Source organism: Watersipora subatra, chromosome 4 (genome assembly GCF_963576615.1).
Source record: "Watersipora subatra chromosome 4, tzWatSuba1.1, whole genome shotgun sequence".
Taxonomy (NCBI): domain Eukaryota; kingdom Metazoa; phylum Bryozoa; class Gymnolaemata; order Cheilostomatida; family Watersiporidae; genus Watersipora; species Watersipora subatra.
Window position 1 is genome coordinate 31,017,421 of NC_088711.1, and position 15,572 is coordinate 31,032,992.

Sequence of the window (15,572 nt, forward strand, 5' to 3'; positions counted from 1 at the left end):
TTTATTATGAATGCGCTTCTATGGTTATAGTGCGGCAACTGAGCAGAGACCGCATTTATCGAGAAGCCGCCCTGAGCTCCACATAAGTTTTAAAAGAATGGCCTTAGCCACGCCTGTCTATGACCTTGAACCAGAAGCCATGCCCAACGACAAGCCGCGCGACTTGAGCACGAGAACTTACGGTATATATTATATAATTTGCATTTGTGTATTTGGGATGTAATACAGTGTGTAATATTGTTCTTACTACAGATTTCATGTTAAAATGCGGCCTAAATATTGAACTAATAATATCTTTCATTACAGAATGAGTACTAGCAAGAAACAAAAATATGATGCAAGCTACATGCAATATTTATTTCAATGTCTAGTTAGCAAGGGTGAAGAAAAGCCAAATGTATGTAATGCATAAAAGTATTGGGCAATGATTCAATACGACCTAACAAATTGAAGCATCATCTCTCCTCAGCAAAAGAACAAAACCTCTTTGAGCGACATGGAAAACCGCTCAAGCAGATGAGGCTAGACACAATTGGGGCTTTTCATGAATGAAACTCCAAACTACTGGAAGCCTCCGTACAAGGTAGCATATGAAATCGCTAATCAGAAAAAAACCCATACCATTGGAGAAGATTTATTAAAGCCATGTACACTGATGATGGCGAAACCTATATTGGGAAAGGAGGCTGAGAAGAAGCTGGCTGCAGTGTCATTGTCTAATAACACAGTGCAGAGAAGAAATTGCAGCATGGTCAATGACATTAAAGATCAGGTTGTCCAGCAGATAATGTTATCTCCATTTGGGCTCTTTGCTATTCAGTTGGATGAGTCAACTGATGTAGCTTCATGCTCACAGTTAATGGTGTATGCCCGCTATGTACACAACGAAGAAATAAAAAAGGATTTTCTGTTTCGTGTACCTCTGGAAACCACAACCAAAGCTAAAGACATTTTTAATGTTGTCTCCAACTTTTTTGATGAAGTAGATCTAAAATGGGAAAATGTTATTAGCTGTTGTACAGATGGGGCACCAGCTATGCTAGGCACAAAATCAGGCTTTCAAGCTCTTGTAAAAAAGTTTCACTTAATGTAGAGAGCACTCACTGTATGCTGCACCGGCATGCATTGGCAGTTAGAACCCTTCCTTCATCTCTTTCCATTGTCTTACAGGAGGTAATCGAATTAATTAACTACATGAAGAGCAATGCACTGCACACAAGGCTATTTAAGGTACTTTGCAAAGACATGGATGTTGAGCACCAAACACGTTTGTATCACACACATGTTTGTTGGTTATCACGAGGTAATGTCACAGCTCGAGTTTACAGCCTCCGAAATGAACTGATATTGTTTACCGAGCAACAGGGAAAAGAGAGTTTCCATAAGCATCTCACAGACAACAACTGGATTATTCAGATTGCATATCTAGTAGATATTTTTGAGCAGTTTAATTAACTAAATCTGAAGATGCAGGGTCCTAATACTGACATGATTATATTTATCAACCAGCTGAATGCTTTTCAAGCAAAGCTGATGAGCTAGAAGAGGAAAGTCTGCTGTGGAAACTTTGCAATGTTTAAAGCTTAGACAACTTGCTGGACAGTGGCAACTTGGATCTTCCTCCTGAAATCCAGGACGAGATTGCAGAACATCTAGAACACCTTCACACAGAGTCCAAAAGATATTTCCCTAAAATACCTAGCGAAGACTAGGATCTGACCATCCATTTCAGTGTGAAGTCAACATGGTACCAGATGACTGTCAGAAAAAGTTTCTAGAGTTAAAACTTGAGTCGGCTGCAAAACTTTCATTTGGAATAACGTCCATTGCTGACTTTTAGCCAACAATGACCGCATGTTATCCCAAGGTAGTGAAAATTGAACTCCACAAACTGCTGCCATTTGTGACTACATAACTGTGCGAGTCAGGCTTCTCAACATTACACGTACTTCCCATTCAGTCTAAAACTTGTGATCAATTGATCGTACAAAATGATCAGCGCTGTGCTCTGTCCAAAACAAAGCCTCTCGTTGAAGTACTGTGCGCGAATGAGCGGCAACAGAATTCTCAATAATTACATAGTTACATGTTGTATAAAAATATTTTGTTATGTGTTTGCAAATGTACAATAAAGTCTCATTATAATTTGTATTAGTCTTCGTTTTTAGCCATGAAGTATGTGTGGAGGAATTGAAATTTCTGAACATGTCTGAGGGGGAACATAGTAAAAAAGGTTGGGAACCCCTGGGCTAAATAGACTACTAGAAGTTATAGCTACTAGAAGCTACGGCTTAGTCGGCTATTAGGCTGCGGCTTAAACGCCTAGGAGACACGTGACCCCCATGGATATATAGTGACTGGAGACAAAGCTGACAAAGGCCTCTTGTGATCTTGAGTCAACGGGGAGTGCTTAATCGCTCCCCCGAGCAATATAACAATATACCTTACAAAAATATACTAAAAATAACACCGCATGAACGATAAGCAAACAATGACAACGATGGTCCAGCACTGCAAGCAAATGTGATGAAAAGGTACAGCAACAATTTCAAAATCTCACAATATCTTAGTAAATCCACCATTGAATTTCCCTCTGACAATTTCTATATTTGACAGTACCCTAACAAGACAATCTACTTCTAAACTACTTGGCTTCATCATCAACGACGCTTTATCATGGCTAGACCACATCTCATTCATTTCAAATAAAATATCATCTAACCTAAGTTTATTTTATAACATTCGTCATCTTATGAACTTTGATACTGCCAGACTATATCACTATAATTTTATCCATTCCTATCTTATATATGGCCTGCATGTGTTTTACCCTACAACACCTGTAAAATATACCAACACACTATTTATTTTACAAAAAAGCTTTACGACTTATATGCAAAGACCTAAACATACCCCATAAAAACCAGCACTTACCATCTACCAACTTAATAACAAGCACTACCGGTGTTCTTCCCTTACCTAAGCTATCACATTACTTCACCTGCCTCGCTGCTCATTAAATACTCCACGATAACTGCCCTAAATATCTCAGCTATAGCTTTCAAACCGTAAACCATAGTCACAAAACCAGAAACAGATTCAAATTACCTAGTGCCATAAGCCACAACAAACTCAACAGCAACCTGCTAAATTCATTTAATAATCTCTGCACTCATTTAAGAACTCTTCCTCTGCAATCTTTTAAAAAAAAACTCAAACTACATCTACTTTCCTCTGACCAATAATACCATTCACCATATAGCCTTACCTATTTTAACCATTTCATATTACACTTTGTTTTCATGACTAGAAAACTTGTCATTTATTTGTATACTATTTTCACTGAGCTATTATTTGTCCACTTTTTGTTTAAACAATACTCATATCAATCTTCAAGCTTGTGTTCTACATATTTTATGCATTCAGTTCTAATATTATTATATTAGTTAGACTATTCACTAGTTTTTTAGTTAGACTATAGTTTCTTTGCAGTCCTTTTTATTTTTTTTGTTGTACACCGCTTTTTAGTTAGTTTACTTGCTGTGGTACCTTGTGGAAAACATATTGTAAAATATGACTATTGATTACCACAATAAAGATTGCTCATATGTAACAAGGCGAGGTTTAAATGACACGTACGCCATTGACACGCGATAAACAAAACAAGATATAATGACTTAATACAAAGTTGTAGGGCTACTTGACCTTTGTTTTACTTACACTATGGAAAAGTTTATTGCACAGTGGAAACCGTTCATAATACTAGCTGTGAATGGTTTGCTAATAGCCTGGCCACGGTTATTATGAGCGATTTGTTTTTGTATAAACGTACAACAATGGACACGTTATGACGGCAGAGTTCCTTGACATTTACGTTACGCTAACTATTTTTTGACACATAAGCTCGCAAGTGCAATCACATACACGCTCTATGTCATTAACTAATTAAGTAGGCGGAGCTTAGTAACGAAGCTGTTTGAATCCAGTCTGCCATCGTAATAACGGGAGGCTGTGTACTGCGAGGGATTGTTTGTATGTCACAGATGACATTTGCTTCAGGTGTGCTATTTTTTCAGTTGTTTGGTAAGCCTTACTGGCGACAAGGGCTACATGAATTAACCTAAAAGACTTGATTTACAATATTGATCTGACTTTTTCTACAGATAAGGAAAATTAAATTTGCTTTCGTTATTCTCATTGATCTTTTACTTGAAAATTTAGTCATACTAACGACTAACAAACAATAAGTTCAATAGTAATTTCAATGATCATTTTGTTCGTTTAAAATTTGATCACACGGCTATAATCAAAAATAGTAAATAGTGAATTTTCAATAGCTTTTTATGCATTATATCATTTCGAAAAACCAGAAGATTTCAAGAGATCAGATGGTTAGTTTGTATAAAAAGTGTTGAGAAAGTCGGTGTCGACCAGCCACTGGTGAGTTTGTTCGGCGTCCGAGTTGTCTTACAAGGGATAAGTAAGAGCTTTCATGCACAACCTCAATCGCTGCAAGCAACACCACCGGTTGCTCAGTATGGCTCCGCATTCTTCATATTTTACAGTAAGGATGAAAAGGTAGATAGCAATCAAATACATCTGGATAATATCAAACATAATACTGAAATGGGTGTACATTAGTAAGTACCCAAATAGTTACACAAGCAAATGCAAACATTTACATGGTGTATATTCGAACCCCGCTGTGCAGAGGTCTATCATTGTTACCGCAGTGTGGTCTTTTAGGTGACTTAAAAAGTACCTTTCTTTGTAGTTGTCAATTTCGCTACTCTTTGCTTCATTGTTCACAGGTTTTTCATTCTCTCTTTTATCTCTACCAGCATTTTGGGTTGCCATTGTTTTTTTATAGAAAGTCTTGTTTTCTGTCATTTGATTTTTTATGCAAGCTGATTTTTGTATTATTAATTGAAACATTTCTAGTCATTGGGATAGTTTTAAGTCTTGTAGTTTGTTTAAATTCATTGCTTTGCTCAGTTTGCTTACAGAATAAAATTATGTGCGCAAATGTTTGTAACGGAAATTTTAGTTCCTGTAAAAGATACCGTAGATTGTGATATCAGTTAATGTAAATACATAAGCTGATAAAACTGTATCATCTATTAAACCATAACTGTCACGAACAACTTTTATTGTATTTACTAGGTAAATCAGACACGCTGATTTCGATTTTGTACTCAAAATAAAGATTAGTCCACTAACCTTCAAAGTCATTTAGGCTTTTTTAAAGCGTTTCAATATCCGTTTCGAAAACAACACAATCGGCATTACAAGCTCCGCCCATAAATATGTGACGAAACCTAGCTTTTTCAGAAACGGAAGTTAGGAAAGTTTAGTCCGATTTAAAATAATAGAGATGGGTGTCTTAAAACCCATTATTGTCTAAATCCAGCCTGTAAAATAATTTCAGTTTTTTTATGAAAGGGATATAAACTATTTAAAATTGCTCGCAGCTTGTTACATGACGTTTAAATGGGCTGGACGCCGAGAAAAAGGAGCTCAAAAAGCGCGGTTTTATCACGAGCTAGCGTTGTTATCGCGCTTTTTAAATACGCAATGCTGAATAGCTTATCTATCTTTCAGAAAAAACTGATATTATTTTTAAAGCTGGATTTAGATATTAATTGATTTTAAAACACCCATCTCTATTATTCTAAATCGGTCTAAACATCTTTACGTAACTTCTGTTCCTAAAAAGCTAGGTTACATCAAGTATTTACGGGCGGAGCTTGTTATGCCGATCGTGTTGTTTTCGAGACCGATATTAAAACGCTATAAAAAATCCTTTATTACTCTGAAAGTTAGTGGCCTAATCTTTATTTTGATTACAAAATCGGAATCAGCATGTCTGATTTACCGAGTAAATACGATAAAAGTTGTTCGTGGCAGTTATGGTTTAAGTTGATAAGAAAAGCTGTGATAAGAGCTTTTCAGAAAGATAAAATTTCTTAGCTTGATTGCACTAATACGAATTCTGCCTTGAGACAAATTGAAATGATTTAAGTGTATGTAACAAGTTAATTGTTAAGAATTTGTTCTGAATTTTTTACAGAATCATATTTTTTTATTAGTTTATGCTATGATTTCCTGTCATAGATAAAAGTATGCTTGTTTGTGCCTTTATAACGAGAAGATTCAGGTTAAACTATAATCATTGTTTAACCATTTCCCATAGATGTTGGTGAAATAATTGCTGTCACTGTTTAAACATCCGCTCTGGGTTGCTATTGGATGTCAGGTGAAACAAACAAACAGACAATTAGGGGTATTAAGAAGTATACAATTTGATAATAACATGTAAAATATTTTAGGGTGCAGACTGTTTAGTTGTAAGGATTTGTCTTTGTTAATAATTTTAAAGTATGACCTAGTACATGAAAACACTGAAACTACAAACTTAATATTTGAGTGTCTGATCACAACCTTCTATATTTTAACATGAAAACATTAACTGCCAGAAGAAAATAGTAGTAATAGTAATAAAGACAAGCATTTAATACTAATTACAAAAGAACCAGCATTTCTAAGCTATGAAAAAGTTTGGGCGCCTTTTAATTGGAAGCAGTAGTTTGTGCTGTGAGAAATGGGCTAATCACTACTGAGAATTCAGATGTTGTGTAAAATTGAAGTGTGGTGGTAAAACAAGAACTTCTTAGTAGATAATATCTGGTGAAATGCAACTCTATAGGTTTATTGCCTATTTTAAGCCCATTAAGGAGGCTGCTATAAAAATATGACCATGTACACGTTTATTTTATACAATGAATAATCTATCATATTCAAGTGCGGATTAGCTGCTCTGATAAAACACACTCACAACAGCTAATATGGTAACAAGACACAACACTCACTTATCATGGCCTGTTTAAAAGTACAGTGATGACACAAACTGTTACTGTATTAATAATCAGAGATAACATTACAGATTAGTGGTTGAGTAATATTGTTGTGTAACTTTAAACATGTACTGGTTTTTATCAACTTTTTAAATTGTAAAAATAGACAGAGCTTTGGGAAATTTTGACTAGAAATAGTTGCAATATTATATAATCATATTAAAACGTTCATTTTTAAACTTGACTATCTTTGAGCATGAAGGCAAAGCAAGTGTTTATAAGATGGAAGCAATTCTCAAGCATTAAAACTGACACATCTTCTAAGCTTATTGTTTAAAACTTGTGTTTTGAACAAACAATTTGAGAATAGCTAATTCTACGAACCCTACGACTTTGATGAATTCGAGTTTTCTAATGGACCCGTTTGTGTAAAAGAACATTTTGCTAGCTCACAAGCTGGTTAGTAGAATTCTATAACCTCCACTTAAAAGTTAATGCTGGGCGTATAAATACGAAGCAACCTTTTTCGAACTTTGTGGAATATGTTTCCACCTCACATTATGATTATCTGCCATTTTTGGCAATCAAAGCCTTCAGTTTGACATCTGGATGATAGAAAATGTGTAAAAATATATTGCAATCATACATTGCTCATCCTCGGTATTGACATCACATATAATATGTCTGTGTTTTACCAAACAAGTGACCTTGTGTCACAGCATAGAGCTTCCATCATAATTATTTTGTGTTTTCCAAACTGTTTTGATTTTTCAAGTTCAAAATCTTTGGTGAACAAGGATATATCATTATTATAATTGGAGAAATTAAAATCATTTTAAAATGCTGTCATTTAACATTCAAGGTTTTGTTGAAGGTCGTTTCATAATCACGAAGCACTTTTGCTGTGTAGAATTAACCAATCGAAAAGGAAGTTTAAAGCAATAAAACAACGAGTTAGCTGTATTTTTGATGCTCTCCATCTGGCTAGTTCATTGTTACAGCAAAGCTGAGTCCATTATCACATGAAACATCTGGTTTCAGTTTAAAGAACACATCTTCTAAACCTTTTACCACCATAAGCCAATGAGTTATATGGCAATGCCTGTCTTTCCTATTTGCACAGACGTTTTCTATAAGTATCAAACAGAATAAAGAATATCAAGCTAAAATCAGATAATTATAACTTTAGTGTCAATAAAGGTAATGAATGTTTGAGATAAGATAACAATTTCCTTTCCCACATCGAATCAAATTTGTAAAATAATATCCATTAAAATCTTTGTCTATATGTCAGTGTGTAGTTATTTAAAAAAAGTATGATAAAAAAACATTTTAAAAAAGCCAGATGATGTACAAATAGTATCTCTTTGGGATTTTTTGTGACAGAACTGATACTAGAGGAAATGCACTTTTTTTAGCATTCAATTATTTTCACATTAGGTACTCATATAGTCATATGTTTAATTAATTATGGATTATTAATCGAATAATCAAACGACAAATTTTAATAATTTGCCAAGTATGTTTTTAAACCCTATGATTTACTTCTACTGAAAATTCACAAACTGTCTTGAGAATTACTGTTAATAATAGATGTAAGTTAGTTGCTTATTAATTTATATATATTCCCAACCAAGGTTGAGTTTGGTTGTTAAAATTGTCTTCTATTGCTTTATACACAATCAATATTATTCATAATGATTATGATATGTATTTCCAACAAAATAGTTGGTCCAACCTCATCTGTAACATGTGAATACCAGATTTGTGTTTGTCCAAAACTTGGACAAGTTAAGGCAAAATAAGTCTAAAGAACGAGATTTTAGTCATTTTGCTAAGCCAATCATAAGCTAGTACTGAACACTAAGTGTCAGTACCTATCTACAACTGTCTACAAAGCTTCAGTTCTTTAGTCCTAGTTTATAGTATTAATATACTTACCTTGATAAATTATAGTACAGAGTATTTGCTCATAGAACAACTTACTTTTGTGGCTTCACACGTCCTCTGGTATTGAATGATCTGTACCACATTATTGTGGTAAGTTCAATTCCTTCTAGAACAGCCTGGCAGGTTACCATATTAAATTGTTTTTATTGAGATAGTCAGTAAATATATTTCAATTTCCAAAAATGAATGAACATACATTAAAAGAAATATAATCATCTCAGACCATTAGCCTTATGAATAGGCATAATTGTATATATTTGTATCGATTGACCAAATCATTCACAGATTAATATAAGTTGTACAATCATTCTACTGAGAATTATTATTTTACTTTTTTAGTAATAATAATGTTGCACGCTGTAATAATATTAATTGCTCGTCTGAGATGAACGTGCTTGCGGTAGAAGCTAAACTGGCTTTGAAAATGTCCAAGCAATTCCTGCAAAACATTTCGGACATTTTTGTGGTTGGTAAAACCAATTTATGCTGATTAACTGTACAGTATATCGGAATACATTAAAAGGTTTACACCTTTAAATAAACTTTAAAGGTTGACTCGCAACAAAGTTCACATTACAGTTATTTGGTATCAAAAGATTCACCATGTCTTACTCTGCTGTGTTGTAGGTGCAAAATATGGGGAAATCTGATTACAAGCTCTTATAAGCTCAAAAACGAACAGTTAATCGCCGTCATCACAAAACGCTGTAAGTTGGAATTAGTTTATTTCTCTGACGTATTCAAACAATTTGATTATTGTTTTGACATGTGATGTTATCACGTTAATTGAACGGCTAATAAAAAGTTCAATATAAAACGTTTTGTAACACTAGTTTATGACAAACACTTCGGGGGTTCTACCGAAAAGCCCGTGTCAAATCTAGATGCTCGCTACTTTGCAGTTCTGTTTCGGATTGGTCTAATCGTCTAGTCGTAATCTGATCATGTGACCCATACTTCCTGCCAAGCAGCGCAAATAATTTTATGCAGCATTTTTCGACTATCACAGGTAATCAACAGGCTCGTCATGTTTATCAGAGGATGATATGCACTCCTAGGAGCTAAGGTTAAAAGATTAAGCAAATTTTTACGTTAGGTTTTGAAATATCGATGCTCAAAATGACAGCATTACAATGATTATGTAATTGACGCGTAATGACAATATGCATGGTTCTATTGAATGCTTGAAGTATATTTGTGAAAATTTTTTGACGAATAAGGTTGCATGAAAGTGTAACCGGGAGCCATCTCGTTCAACTACGTCCCATTTGAGCCGTTTTGCAAAGGGATTTTAATCCACAGCGTTTTTGTAATGGCCGCAATTAACCGTTTGTTTTTGAGCTCTCAAGAGCTTGTAATCACATTTCCACATATTTTGCATCTATAACACAGCAGAGTAAGACATAGTGAATCTTTTGATACCAAATAACTGTAATGGAAATTTTGTTGCTAGTCAACCTTTAAAGACCGTGCTGTTCAAAAGCTTTGAACTTTGGATGCACCTTAATGAAATATTAGGTTTTAACAAGTATGTAAGTATGTCCTAGTGAAAAAAAATTAATTTGAGAACAAAAAAGTGAAGTAGATTCTGTCAGCTTTACGTGCAAGGTCATACAGTGAGAACTCTACTTGTTTACCTATAGTTTCATTTCCTGTTTATGATCAGTTGCTATCTATATTCAACATGTCCATGTATTTGTATATATATCATATCTGTATCTACACTTGTGTCAAACTATCTATTGTTTTAACGAATTTATTGTGTGCTTACCAAGTAGTTTTATATGCCTCCAAGTTTCTCTTTATATCACAACAAACACTCTATTGTTAGCTTTAGTAAACTAAGTGAAGTCTCTGTTACAATTTGGTGATAGATTTATCTGAAATATTTCAAAACCTTCAAATGTCGTATGTAAAATTGTGTATGTGATACATAGTTTGTACACTTTTGCTAATATGTGCATGCTTATATGAAATGACACATAGTTGTCACGGTAGCGCATAGTAGTAACACGTACCACAGTTTCAATATGGTAGTCATTGTAAAATCAGGTTTCGCCAGCCAAATCTAGATTCAGCTAAACTCCACATATGAAAAGCCAGCAGTCCTTACACAGGGCTAACAAAGGTGACACGAAGCCATGCCTCAATGTTATGTAATGCGTGTACATCTTACTCTGGTTATTGTCACTGCTCTTATTATAAAAATACTTTTATAATAGTTTATAGTAATAAACTGCTCCAAACTGACATAGACCCACATCATCTCTTGTAAGTTTAACTTTATTAATAATAATATTTATATCTTTAGTTAGTTGTAACTAGTTTAGGCCTTTGTATCATTATAAGCACTGGGTATACATGCTATCACTCTATTTGTATTTACTTTGTAGATCAGAACTGGAGAAGGTAGTGTTTGATATCACAGGTTGTCTCCATCTTTCTATAACCAAAATGATGCACTTTATAGCTGGCTGTATAGGATGTATGTACTGTATGTCATTACTATACTTGAGTAGATACTGATAGTATTGGATAAGGTTACATCTTTGACAGTCAACTTTGTTTGTAGATATACCCATAGATCCTCTCTATAAATCTTGACAACTCTGAACATTCAGTTGTCCAGTCGTTCGTTCGATACGCCAGGCCTGTCTGAAGAATGATGGCTCTGACCAATAGATGTTGTCATGACAGACGAGCCAAGTGATGCGGGCTAGTGATCTTTAACCAGTTTCTTAGGTGCCGATATTAGTCCGAACAACTAGGGTTGCCTATAGTAACATAATCTGCTGCCTCCAATTTTAAAACATGCAGAAGCTAAAAAGGGTATTAGAACTCTGAGGTGAACTTTAGTGTTCCCTTTAAGTGCAACTCTTTGATATGCTGGCCGTTGATCACATCACTGTCTTAGTTAGTCCCATGCTATCTCATGCATAAGGGCCATTCCATGGGGACTGGTCCAATGTGTGTGCTGACCTGTCACAGATATGGTTAAAACTAATTCTATGTTAAAGAGCATGTCAAACTTGGTGGGAATCTAAATTTCTTAGCCTCTCAACATTTAGTGGCGCTGCCGGCATCACCTCAAATTTTGCCATTCAGGAGGGGCAACTCCGAGTCGGATTTGTTAGGTTTTTTGATAACAAATATCTCGAAAACTATATCTTCTAATAATCTGAATTTTTAGTTGTCTTCTTCCACATGTGATCTATCATTTTCATTTAAAAACTTTTCTGTCGGAGGCTGTCATTTAGGGTCAGAGGTCGCTAAAGTAGGTCAGCGGGCCTTATTTTTATCAAGTTTTGTAGATTCAAGCTATTTTAGCGTCACGTAAAACTCAAATTTTTTTTCATTTTCTGGCAATGTAACTCTTGATATATGCTTATTAATGTATTTTTTACATAAAAATAATTTATATTTGTCAGATTTCATCCTCGTGCAAACATGATATTACTATGGTCATAGCTGGTCACATAGTATCACAATCATAACTGGTCACAAGCCATCATTTGACCATGATAGCTTGTGACCACATATGACCATGATACCACGTGACCAACTAAGGAGTTCTACCATGTGACCAGCTATGACTGTTTTACCTTACATCATGCTATGTGGCCGAATGCTCCTGCATCATTGCTGGTCACTTCGATCATATGGTATCACAATCATAGCTGATCACATGGTATCATGTTCATAACTAGTCACATGATATCACAGTCAAAGCTGATCACACGGTGTCATAGCCATTGCGGGTCAGAATCAACAAAGTAATATCTAGCCCATTAACTTTGTTTGATTTAGGAATAGCTGATTGCCTGGCAACTCACTCTCTGAATACCGTTAAGGTTAGTCGGCGTCTCACTGGTGTTTCATTCATTGTTCCGCCTCACTCCTAGCTGTTAACTCAAAGCACCAAACTCTCTTCACAAGCTTGTCTCAGTAATTCTAACATTACAAGCCATCATTTTATGTTTTAATAATTCAACCATAAAGTACCACATTTGTATAATATGGTATATTAGACATGTTCATGTAGTATATAAACTCAGTATATTATTTGATTAATAGTTGATGTTTATCTCACTGTCAACTTATAAGAAATTTCTCTCTATAAACTCTAAATCTGTAGAGGAATAGTTGGGTACTAGTTAAAATGTTGCTGTTAAGCTTGTGTTATCTATAGAGAATGTCTCTTAGATTTGAGAGTTACCTCTATTGCAGCTGGATCCATAGTGCCAACCACATGTTTTTATCGGAGGTTCATTGATTGCTGTGATACTGTTCAATCAACTCCGGGACATTGGGTTGTCTTCAAAGATGGATTGTCAATCTCAACTCCGTTCTATCCGGTATTATTAGTAAGTACAAATATCTTGTGATTCAGTACAAGGTCTTAAATGAAGCTATAACTCATACTTTCTGAAACTAACTTTAACATAGAGCAATGCACACAAGTTAGTTTTAATCTAATTGAAGGTCGTGAACCTAGCGCCAGAGATGCAACTAGCTTTACTTTAACGTAAGTTACTCAGGCTAACAATAATCTAATGCAATTTTTTGCTTTGATATATGTATTCTATTGTTACATCCTCGATCAAGATCAAATTTAATGTCAGTATTGTAAGATTATATGGTACCTGATTTATTATAAGCCGCAATGGTACATGATAAATTGTAAAGTTATATGGTATCTGATCTATTGTACGATTATATGGTACCCGATCTATTGTAAGGTTCTATGACCTTTACCCGTACAGTGCATTTCGGGAAGGTTTTGCCTGCGGTCATTTGCGAAATTTGAACAGCGCTAAACTATTGCGATGCCGCCGGCAACTACCGGCGATCCTCGGCGATCCTCGGCGGTCCTCGGCGCATACGTTCCCATTTCATCGCTAATAGCCTGCGGTGTGTCGCCGGTGCTTTGCGACGTATATGGGAACCCGGCTTTAGGTGCTATGATTGCTGATCTTTGTAACATTCTATGCTGTTTGATCTATTGTAAGGTTCTATGGTATTCTGGTATGGTATGGTGGTTCTAGTTTCACGTTAGTTAGCTAATTTTCCTTTGTTTCGCTCTCACGACCAGCTGGCTGTTTAACCGAAACCTGTCTAAGGACATTTGCCTTTGTCGCCCTTTCAATATGTTGCAATTAGGACAAACACATGTGTCATCACAAAGGGTTAATGCACGACCACTAACCAGCTTGTCCGAATGTCTATTTTTTATAGTTGTGATAGATATCACTGGCTTTTTCACATAGCATCGTTTCAGTTACGCTGTCGCCGGCCAATTGTTTGTCTTTAATTCAATACCTGAGCAGTCTCTCCATCAGCGGTCGTGAAGATCGCTGTGTTGTGTAGAAACTATGGTTGGCCTTTAGCAAACTAAATGCCCTGAACATAAACTTTCTGTTTGATAATTGTGGATGTATTTCTGTCATTTTACTGAGCTAGCTCAATCACGCATACAAATTTCGCCTATTTTTCAATACTTGTCCATTTAATATCAATTGCTATCATTCAGTTTTTTTTGCATTATTATTTATTTTACTGGCAAAAACTCCGTCGGCGCACAGTACTTTTAATTCACATGATTCTGCACTGAAAATTGCGCACAACAAAAACACAGTACAAAAGTGTAACCAGAGCAGTTGAAAAATATAGCGCGATGCTGTTCTCATAAAACACCTTCGACGTACTGGGCAACTGATTCAGGTGCTCATATATCAAACATGGCTCGTATGGTAGTGCTAAAACTTGCTTGAAAGCTGACTTGTATCTCAAGTTTCTCGTAAGTTGGGGCACTCGTAAGTTGAAGTATATTGTAAGGTTTTCAAGCTAGTTCTAACCGAGTACTATGTGAGAAACTTTGGAATACACTGAGAAAATATTATTGATCAGAAGGTTAGAAATATATTAGTGTAGATATTGGAAAATCTCTCTCAAGTAGAGAAGACTGATTGTGCCTAACAGGAAGTTTCAAAGAACAGACTAGTGCATTGTGGGTGTTAGTGTGTCTTGAGTGTAGTTCTGTTAGTTCTAGTCACTTTATTAAAGCTCCTCTCCTCTGGTCACAGCTTAGTAGACAGTAAGCTGTGACTAGAGCTCTATCACTGGTGGTTAGTAATACAAAAATTTGTTATATTTTCTTCAGGTAGTCAACTGATGAGCTGTTTTCCTCTGTAATTTGTTGAACCAAAGAACTGTCATGTTGTACCTTACCCTGTCTCCTTTAGTGTTAGCTGAAGAGGATTGTCAAGAGTACCTCAACTTCCAGACCAAGTTCTATACCTTCACCATCTACAGTCGTATTCAACCTATAGATTGTGACAGATTTGAATGCCTTTCACATCAGGAAGCGTATAAATTCATGAATTGCAAAATAGTGAGACAGCTGGAGGTACGTTCCAAGATTTGTTCCATTTTTTCTGACTGCAGTTAATTCTTATTTGGCGTGTAAACATAACATATTGATCAGTATTTATGGAAAACCATTAAAATAGTTCATTAACAGTTTGGACTCTAGTGAACTGGTCCCATTCACCAGAGCAGGGTACCAGCTATAGTGAGTGGAATCCCAACAGAGAATCCCACTCACTGCGAGATCTTCTGTTGGGATCCCTCAGCTTACTGTAGGATCCCAAAAGCTTTCTGACAGTTCCTACTCATAGTTATTTTTTAACATTTGAAAGTAGGTATATCACAAACATTTATTGATGGTAACGTCTGCATAAAACCTAAGATGAACCAAATATATCTATG